Source organism: Rana temporaria, chromosome 2 (assembly GCF_905171775.1).
Source record: "Rana temporaria chromosome 2, aRanTem1.1, whole genome shotgun sequence".
Taxonomy (NCBI): domain Eukaryota; kingdom Metazoa; phylum Chordata; class Amphibia; order Anura; family Ranidae; genus Rana; species Rana temporaria.
In genome coordinates this window covers 819,034-829,040 of record NC_053490.1, presented here as the reverse complement: position 1 = coordinate 829,040, position 10,007 = coordinate 819,034, and positions in this window count along the sequence as shown.

The following is a 10,007-nucleotide window of genomic DNA, read 5'->3' as shown; positions in this document are numbered from 1 at the left end:
AGATTTACGCGAGGAATATGCATATGGAATATTTTTACGTCGTTTACGTTAGGCTTTTTCCGGCGTAAAGTTACCCCTGCTATATGAGGCGTATCCTATGTTAAGTATGGACGTCGTTCCCGCGTCGAATTTTAAAAATTTTACGTCGTTTGCTTAAGTCGTTCGCAAATAGGGCTGTACGTAAGTTACGTTCACGTCTAAAGCATTGGCTTTTTGCAGGTTAATTTGGAGCATGCGCACTGGGTTACATTCACAGACGGCGCATGCGCCCTTAGTCAAAAACGTAATTTACATGGGGTCATGTTTTATTTGCATTGACGTTTTGCGGCGTAATTTCGAGCATGCGCACTGGGATTCTTTCACGAACGGCGCATGGGGTCACACTAAATTTAGGTAAAACACGCCCACATCATCCACATTTGAATTAGGCGGGCTTACGCCGACACATTTACACTACGCCGCCGTAACTTAGGGCGCAAGTTCTTTCTGAATACAGAACTTGCGCCCTAAGTTACAGCGGCGTAACGTATCTGTGATACGTTACGCCCGCCGATAGATTCGAAAATGTATCTGAATCTGGGCCTATATCTTTTTGAAGAGGGATTTCTCGGTAACGGCAGCAGCTGCCACAACCGAGATATGCATCTCTTCAGGCGCCGCCGGTCCTTTAAAAACGATAATGGTGGTCTCCGCGGCACTATCGCCGCGAGTCGCGAGATCACCGTTGTCGGTCCCCCCCCTCCCGCCACTAACCGGAGCCGTCGGTATCGGCGGAGGCGATCGGGTCCTCTCCGTGGCTTGTCATGGATATGAGTCAGGGGAAGATGGCCCCCCCCAACCGTCTCCATAACATAATAGGGCGGAAGCGGCGTCAAAACATCACTTCCGCCCATACGTCTTAAAGAGACAATTTATTTTTGTCATTTTTTTTCAAATGACAATTTTTATTTTATTTTTATTATTGCATTTTAGCCTAAATATGAGATGTGACGTCTTTTTGACCCCCAGATCTCATATTTAAGATGACCTGTCATGCTTTTCCTTATTATAAGGGATGTTTACATTCCTTGTAATAGGAATAAAAGTGATCCAAATTGTTTTTTTAAACTGTATAAAAATAAATAAAATCAAGTAAAATAAATAAGAAAACAAAGGATGTTTACATTCCTTTTAATAGGAATAAAAGTGACATATTTTTTTTTAAAATAGTGTCAAAATAAAGAAAATAAAGTAAAATAGATAAGATTTTTTTTTTTAAAAGCGCCCCGTCCCGACGAGCTCAAGCGCAGAAGCGAACGCATACGTGAGTAACGCACATATATGAAAACGGTGTTCAAACCGCACATGTGAGGTATCGCCGCGATCGTTAGAGCGAGAGCAATAATTCTAGCCCTAGTTCTCTGTAACTCAAAACATTTAACCTATAGAATTTTTTAAACGTCGCCTATGGAGATTTTTAAGGGTAAAAGTTTGACGCCATTCCACGAGCGGGCGCGACTTTGAAGCGTGACATGTTGGGTATCAATTTTCTCGGCGTAACATCATCTTTCACAATATAAAAAAAAAAAAAAATTGGGCTAACTTTACTGTTGTCTTATTTTTTTTATTCAAAAAAGTGATTTTTTTTTCCAAGACCGCTGCGCAAATACGTTGTGACAAAAAGTATTGCAATGACCGCCATTTTATTCTCTAGGGTGTTAGAAATATATATATATAATGTTTGGGGGTTCTAAGTAATTTTCTAGCAAAAAAAAAATTGTTTTTAACCACTTGCCGCCCGCCAATGATAGATTGACGGCGGCAAAGTGGTTGTAGAATCCTGACTGGACGTCATATGACGTCCTCAGGATTCTGAGCCGCTGCGCGCCCCCGGGGGCGCGCATCACGGCGATCGTTGTTGCAGAGTGTCAGTCTGACACCCCGCAACACCGATCAAGGTAAAGAGTCTACCACGTGATCAGCCGTGTCCAATCACGGCTGATCATGATGTAAATAGGAAAAGCCGGTAGTCGGCTTTTCCTCACTCGCTTCTGTCAGACGCGAGTAGAGGAGAGCCGATCGGCTGCTCCTGTGACAGGGGGGTTTGTGCTGATCGATCATCAGCACAGCCCCCCCGAGGATGCCCACTGGACCACCAGGGATGGCCATATAGACCACCAGAAATTAAAAAAAAATAAAATAAAGGATGCCACCCTAGACCACCAGGGATGAGGAGGACACAGAAAATGGATGCCAATCAGTGCCGCAATGAATGCCAATCAGTGCCCACAATGGGCATCACTGATTGGCAGGCATTGTTTGGCACTGATTGGCATCCATTAGTACAACACATACAATAGTGCCCATCTATGCCCATCCGTGCCACCTATCAGTGCCCATCTATGCCGCCTATCAGAGCCCATCCATGCCGCCTATCCGTGCCCATCCGTGCCGCCTATCCGTGCCGTCCGTGCCGCCTATCCGTGCCCAGCCGTGCCGCCTATCTGTGTCCATCTGTGCCACCTGTCCGTGCCCATGCGTGCTGCCTATCCTAGCCCATCCATGCCGCCTATCCATGCCGCCTATCAGTGCCCATCCGTGCCGCCCATCAGTGCCCATCCGTGCCGCCCATCAGTGCCGCATATTAGTGCCCATCAATGCCACCACATCAGTGCCACCTCATCTGTGCCCATCAGTGCCGCCTTATCAGTGCCCGTACAGTGCAGTACCATCAGTACCCATCAGTGAAGGAGAAAACGTACTTATTTGCAATGTTTTATAACAGAAACAAAAAAAACTATTTTTTTCTAAATTTTCGGTCATTTTTTTATTTTTTTTGCCGAAAATAAATATCCCAGAGGTGATCAAATACCACCAAAAGAAAGCTCTATTTGTGGGTACAAAATGATAAAAGTTTGGGTACAGTGTAGCATCACCGCGCAATTGTCATGCAAAGTGCAACAGCGCTGAAAGCTAAAATTGGTCTGGGCAGGAAGGTGTATAAGTGCCCTGTATGGAAGTGGTTAACTTGTAAACACAGTGGGCTAGATTCAGAAAGCCCTGCGTAATATTGTGCGGGCGTAACGTATCTCCGATACGTTACGCCGCCGTAAATTAGGGCGCAAGTTCCGTATTCAGAAAGAACTTGCGCCCTAAGTTACGGCGGCGTAACGTATGTGCTCCGGCGTAAGCCCGCCTAATTCACATTTGGATGATGTGGGCGTGTTTTATCTAAATGTAGTGTGACCCCACGTGTTTGACGTTTTTTTTACGAAGGAGGTTATTAATGGAGGTTATTAATCTGCCTAACCTGATGGTCGCATTGCCTGATCACGAACGGCGCAAATCGTCAATGCTTTAGGAGTGAACGTAACTTATGTACAGCCCTATTCGCGAACGACTCACGCAAACGACGTAAAAATGTCAAAATTCGACGCGGGAACGTCCGCCTCATATAGCAGGAGCAACCTTACGCCGGAAAAAGCCTAACGTAAATGTGACGGTATCGGTATGACATCCCCGTCAAGCATTCCCTCCTCTCCATGCAAGAACATCACAGGATCATCCACACATGAGTCAAGATTGAATGCTGGAACCAAGACTGATTTATTAGCAGCTTGCTGCTGGTTATAAATACAGTTTTACAAGCTAAATCCTTAATCAAGGAACAATGGGAGCTCCACCCCCTTTTCACACACTCTGGAGTTTCTCATACAGAATATAGCCAGACAATTCGAAGCCGACCTGAGACACATTTTCTTTAAATAATGACATCAGGGAAGTTAATTACAAGGTGTACAGAACACATTAGCTGGGCAGCCTGGCACCGCATAATGAAGCAATCAGAATACATAACATGAGTCACCTCTAATCACAGTAAACAGGATTAACATCCCTTTGAAATAAGGAGCTAGCTGCAGACGGGTCATTAACATGTCAATAGCTTGTAACACATGAATCCATTTTACCTCTAACCCACAATTTAACCAAGCAGGGAGAATTACACTGACATATCCTTCACAATGGCCCCCCTTTTTCTCCCTGCTACGGCAAACCCGGTTGGACCTTCCCTGGTCCAGTAGGGTTGACGGGTTCAGAGCTTTTAGTCCGAGGTTAACTCCGTTAGGCGTGACTGACCTCCCTTGGTAACTGCTTCCGACTCAGGTATGCCACCGGGTCGTCAGATCACACGCCGGTCAGTCCCCAAGTCTTTGTGCGATCTGCAGAGTCACCAGAAGTCAGGGTGAAGACAGCGAATGGGTCTGTGTGCGCCGCCGTCTAGATGTCCCGCTATGGGAGGGGCAGGTTATGGCTCTGAAGTGACAATCACAGGAGATTCATAAAAAGGAAAAGTTATATTTGTTGAAATGCTGTAGCACTGGTGCTCAGAGTCCGGGGGGGGGGGGGAATCAGAGCCCCATAAGGTCAGCCACCCTCTGCTCCCTCCGCAGCCGCCGGTTCTCCTCTTGGAGCTTCTCCAGCTCCATCTCCAGTTCATGGAGCCTGGGGGGGTCGGCCTGCTGTGACCTCAGGCGGTGGTTCTCCTCCTTCATGCGGCTTATGCACTCCTCCAGCTCCATGTATTCACGGATCAGCTCCTGCTTGCTCAGGTCCTGCAGGCTTTCCACGTGGTCCTTCATCATCAGGAACTGGGTGGTGGTGTAAGGGGCCACCGGTGGGCCCTTGGCGAACATCTCGGCCCGCATCTGGGGCGCCCGCTGCGATTCCATCTCCTCCAGTCGCTTCTTCTCCTCCCAGGTCCGCTGGTTATATGACTTCCAGGACCTCTTCTTCTTGGAGGGTAGCTGGCGGTGCCTCTTTCTGCCCAGCCCCCTCCAAGGCCCCTCCGGCTCACGGCTGTCGCCCATGACCAGCTGACAATGGTGTCCCCTGTTGTCCGTAATAACAGATTGTACCATGAGGGCTTCGTAAGGGGTGCCCAATGGTTCTTCCTGACCCAGCTCCTGGGGATCCCAAGCCGAGTCTACACAATGGGCTGCTGCTGGTGGGCGGTACCCAGGTTGAGACCAATTTGATCTGGTGTTGTCATTCAGGGGGCAATTCTGCTTGAAGTGACCCAACTGTTTGCACCGGAAGCAGCGTTGTTCGTTGTCCTCCTGGCGTGGATAGCGAGGGCTCGATGTCATCGGTCTGTTAGGAGGTTAATATCTAGCGGCTGGTGGGTGTGAGGGCGCCGTTGGTCGTGGAGGTTGTACCCGTGGTGTGACCTGGTTTGTCTTGCGAGTATCCGCATATTCATCTGCCAACTTCGCGGCCTCTGGTAGAGTCATGGGCCTGCGATCTCTCACCCAGTCTTTGACATCCGTCTGGATGTGACTGTAAAATTGCTCCAGGAGCATTAGTTGCAAAATGTCCTCTGCGGTGGTGGCCTGGCTGCTGTTAACCCAGTTAGAGGCCGACAGGGACAACTGGCATGCCCATTCCGCGTAAGAGTCTTTCCTGGTTTTGCGTGAGTCCTTGAACTTCTGTCGGTGGGACTCTGGGGTTACTGCATAACGAGCTAGGAGCACTTCTTTAACCCTGGCGTAGCTATGGATATCCTGATCTGGCACGGTCCGGAAAGCATCAGAAGCTTTGCCTGACAGTTTGCCTGACAATATTGCAACCCACTCTCCTCTAGCTATTCGGTGCAGGTTACATTGTCGCTCAAAATCTGCCAGGTAGTTATCAATCTCACAGTCCTTTTCATCAAAAGCTTTAAAAGCGCTAAACGGAATCTTCCTTGCGTCTGCTGTGCTGTACTCACTGTTTGGAGAATGTGCGGCTGCTTGTTGGACTGCTGCCAGTTTTAACTGTAGCTCTGCGTCTCTTATTTGTTTATCCTTCTGTAGCTCTGCGTCTCTTATTTGTTTATCCTTCTGTAGTTCTGCGTCTCTTATTTGTTTATCCTTCTGTAGTTCTGCGTTTACTAACAGGTCCATCACTTTCAGCACCACATCCGGCGTTGGGTTCGGGCCGAACCATGCTAGCTTCTCTCTCATTAGCTTGTTGGCTGGTGATTCCTCTTCCTGAATCACTGGTGTCTCCATCTCTTGTACTGCTGGCGTTGCTGCAATCCCGTTCTCCTGGTCTAGCTCCATTAATTCTGCTATGATGACCCGCTTGGTTTTGTTGCTAGCAATCCTTCCACGAACTTCCAGTAGTTCTTTCAGTATATTTCTTTTAAGCAGGGTGTAGCAGCCTTCCATTCACTGTTCCCAGTGTCTGCTTGGAATCCTGGTGTAAGGGAGAGTAGAAGGGAAAATCCCGCTGCTGCCAACCAGTTTGTGACGGTATCGGTATGACATCCCCGTCAAGCATTCCCTCCTCTCCATACAAGAACATCACAGGATCATCCACACATGAGTCAAGATTGAATGCTGGAACCAAGACTGATTTATTGGCAGCTTGCTGCTGGTTATAAATACAGTTTTACAAGCTAAATCCTTAATCAAGGAACAATGGGAGCTCCACCCCCTTTTCACCCACTCTGGAGTTCTCATACAGAATATAGCCAGACAATTCGAAGCCGACCTGAGACACATCTTCTTTAAATAATGACATCAGGGAAGTTAATTACAAGGTGTACAGAACACATTAGCTGGGCAGCCTGGCACCGCATAATGAAGCAATCAGAATACATAACATGAGTCACCTCTAATCACAGTAAACAGGATTAACATCCCTTTGAAATAAGGAGCTAGCTGCAGACGGGTCATTAACATGTCAATAGCTTGTAACACATGAATCCATTTTACCTCTAACCCACAATTTAACCAAGCAGGGAGAATTACACTGACATATCCTTCACAGGGGCATATTGGCGCACATTGTGGCATATTGCAGCAAATCGTAGCATATTGGAGCACATCGGGGGATATTGGCGCACATTGAGGCATATTGGAGCACATCGGGGCATGTTGGAGCACATCGGGGCATATTGGCACACATCGTGGCATATTGCAGCACATCGGGGCATATTGGCACACATCGGGGCAAATTGGCGCACATCGGGGCATATTGGAGCACATCGGGCATGTTGGAGCACATCGGGGCATATTGGCACACATCGTGGCATATTGCAGCACATCGTGGCATATTGGCGCACATCGGGGCATATTGGCGCACATCGGGGCATATTGGAGCACATTGGGGCACAGCGTTTACTTGGCAGCCAGTATGCAGGAAGCCTCTGTGATAAGTTCTCTCTCATGTCACGCTGCACCGGCGGCCCCTCCTCTCTTCTCGTCCATCCCAGATGATGTCACAAGCAAATGGGGATGGACAAGAAGAGAGGAGGGACCGCCGGGGCAGCGTGACATGAGAGAGAGCTTATCACGCACACTGCCAGTGTGGCTGCAGGCTCTCTATAATGCATCATTTGTTATATTTTCCAATTTACTATTCTGTGACGATTCTTCTTTAAAGGGTTGATTTACTCGTATTATTGTACTGTCTATTTCTTTCAATAAAAATATATTAAACAAAAAAACTATCCCCTATTCTGTAAACGCTATAAATTTTGCGCAAATCAAAACGATAAACACTTATTGCGATTTTTTTTATATATTTTTGGGGGATATTTAATTATAGCAAAAAGTAAAAAATATAGATTTTTTTTTTCAAAATTGTCGCTCTATTTTTATTTAAAGCGCAAAAAAATAAAAACCGCAGAGGTGATCAAATACCACCAAAAGAAAGCTCTATTTGTGAGAAAAAGAGGACGCCAATTTTGTTTAAAAGCCACGTCGCACGACCGCGCAATTGTCAGTTGAAGCGACGCAGTGCCGAATCGCAAAAAAGGGGCCAGGTCCTTAAAGCGGATCTCCCGCGGCTCAATCGTTTTTTTTTTTTGTTGGCAAATTTAAATGTGTATTAGCACTGCTGTGCTAAACTCACGTATCCCGTTTTCGTCCGCCCCTCCGCTGTTATTTCTGCCCTAATAAACACTTATATTATCCTCCACGTCCCGTGGCCATCTTGGCTTTGGGCGCTCGAATCCAACAAGGAGGTAGTTCCTGTTTGCGGTGGATGCTGGGACAGCATCCACCGCTCGATCTCGTGCATGCGCACTGGCGTGAGCGTCTCTGTTGTCATCGCAACGGCAGGCGTATGAATGAAAAGTTCCCGCCCCGTTGTGATGATAACAGAGCCTCGTGAAACACAGCCACAGTCTCAAAGACCCACAGCCTGAAAGAAAACGCCCGCCCCTTCCTTTGTTTACATCGGCGTCACTTCCTCCAAAATGAAGTCGCGCGATGTCTCATTACAGCCGAATCTTACGAGCTCTGAGAATAGCTCCCGGCAGGCACAGCGCGGCGCCGGAAACTCCAAAAAACCTGTCTAAAACCCGAGGGGGGGCAGACCGGAACCACTGCTCGAAAATAAGGTACAGATTTAACAATTAAAATGTAAATAGCCGATTCAGGCTTAGATTGCAGCGGTTGTAATATGGACGTCTAGTGTAAATGAGGGTGGAGATCCGCTTTAACCTGCATAATGGTCCGGGTCTTAAGTGGTTAAAGTGTCTTCATACATGTCTAAATATGGCTTACCTGTTGAGTCGGAGGCGGCCATTGCCTACAGGAATTGCAAATCGAGGAGCCCTGTAAGGAGATCACAAAAGCAAGTTAATACATTATATTGTATTCTGAATGATGAGACTTGTTAGACTGGAGCCATTCTCATCCAACATGCATATCGAAAAGTTCGTAAAACCAACAAGTAATGCCGCGTACACACCACCGTTTTTCATCTGGTCACCAGTCATCTCTATGCCTCCCAACCGGCGCCGGCAGATCGTTTCTCCGGGTCTCCGATGGCACGGGAGAGCCCGGAGAAGCACCGGATGGTGGCGGGGGGGGGGGGACGTCCCCTCCTATCGCCTATAACAACAATCATCTCTATGCTTTCCAGGCAGCACCGACCGATTCGCTCTCCGGGCCCCCGATGGCACGAGAGAGCCCGGAGAAGCACCGGATGTTGGCGGGAGGGGGGGGGGGCCCTCCCGCTGCCTATAAGAACGATCACGCGGCGGAACCGCCGCTTTGATCGTTCTTATCGTGCACAGAATCGGCGGCTGAAGACGGGGATATCTGAATGACGCCTGTAGCTGCCCCCATCATTCAGATATCGCCGCACAAAGCCGAGGACGTCATATGACGCCCTTCCCGTGGACAAGTGGTTAACCACATGCCGCACGCAGATATACGTCAGCAGAATGTCGAGTGCAGGCAAAAGGACCTACATACACGTCCCGTTTAAGAAGCGGCATTGTGGGACGCGCGTGCGCCCGCCACGAGCTCCGTGACTCCGACCGCGTTGTCACGATGAGGAAGAAACGGGGAAATGCTGATATAAACAAGGCATTTCCCCAGTCTTCCTAGTGACAGGACAGTGCCCATCCCCCCCCCCTACAGTTAGAACACATCCCTAGGCACACTTAACCACTTCAGCGCCACATAGTGGTTAATCCCTTCCCTGCCAGTGTCATTTACACAGTAATCAGTGCATTTTTATAGCACTGATCGATGTAAAAACACGACAGTGGGGTAGATTCAGGTAGGGACACGCACTGATACGGCAGCGTATCGTCTTTACGCTACGCCACCGTAACTTACAGGAGCAAGTGCTGTATTCACGAAGCACACTTGCTCCGTAAGTTGCGGCGGGCGTAGCGTAAAAGGGGCCGGCGTAAAGCGACGTAATTCAAATGATCCGGTAGGGGGCGTGGATCATTTAAATTAGGCGCGTTCCCGCGCCGAACGTACAGTTCATGCGCCGTCCCTAAAATTTCCCGACGTGCACTGCGGTAAATGACGACGCAAGGACGTCATTTGGTAATCGACAGTGAACGTAAATGGCGTCCAGTGCCATTCACGGACGACTTACGCAAACAACGTAAAATTTTCAAATCGAGACGCCAGGAACGACGTCTCCTACTTAACATTGGCTGCGCCCTCCTAATAGCAGGAGCAGCCCTTACGCCGAAACGCAAACAACGTAAAAAAACTAACGCCGGCGCACGT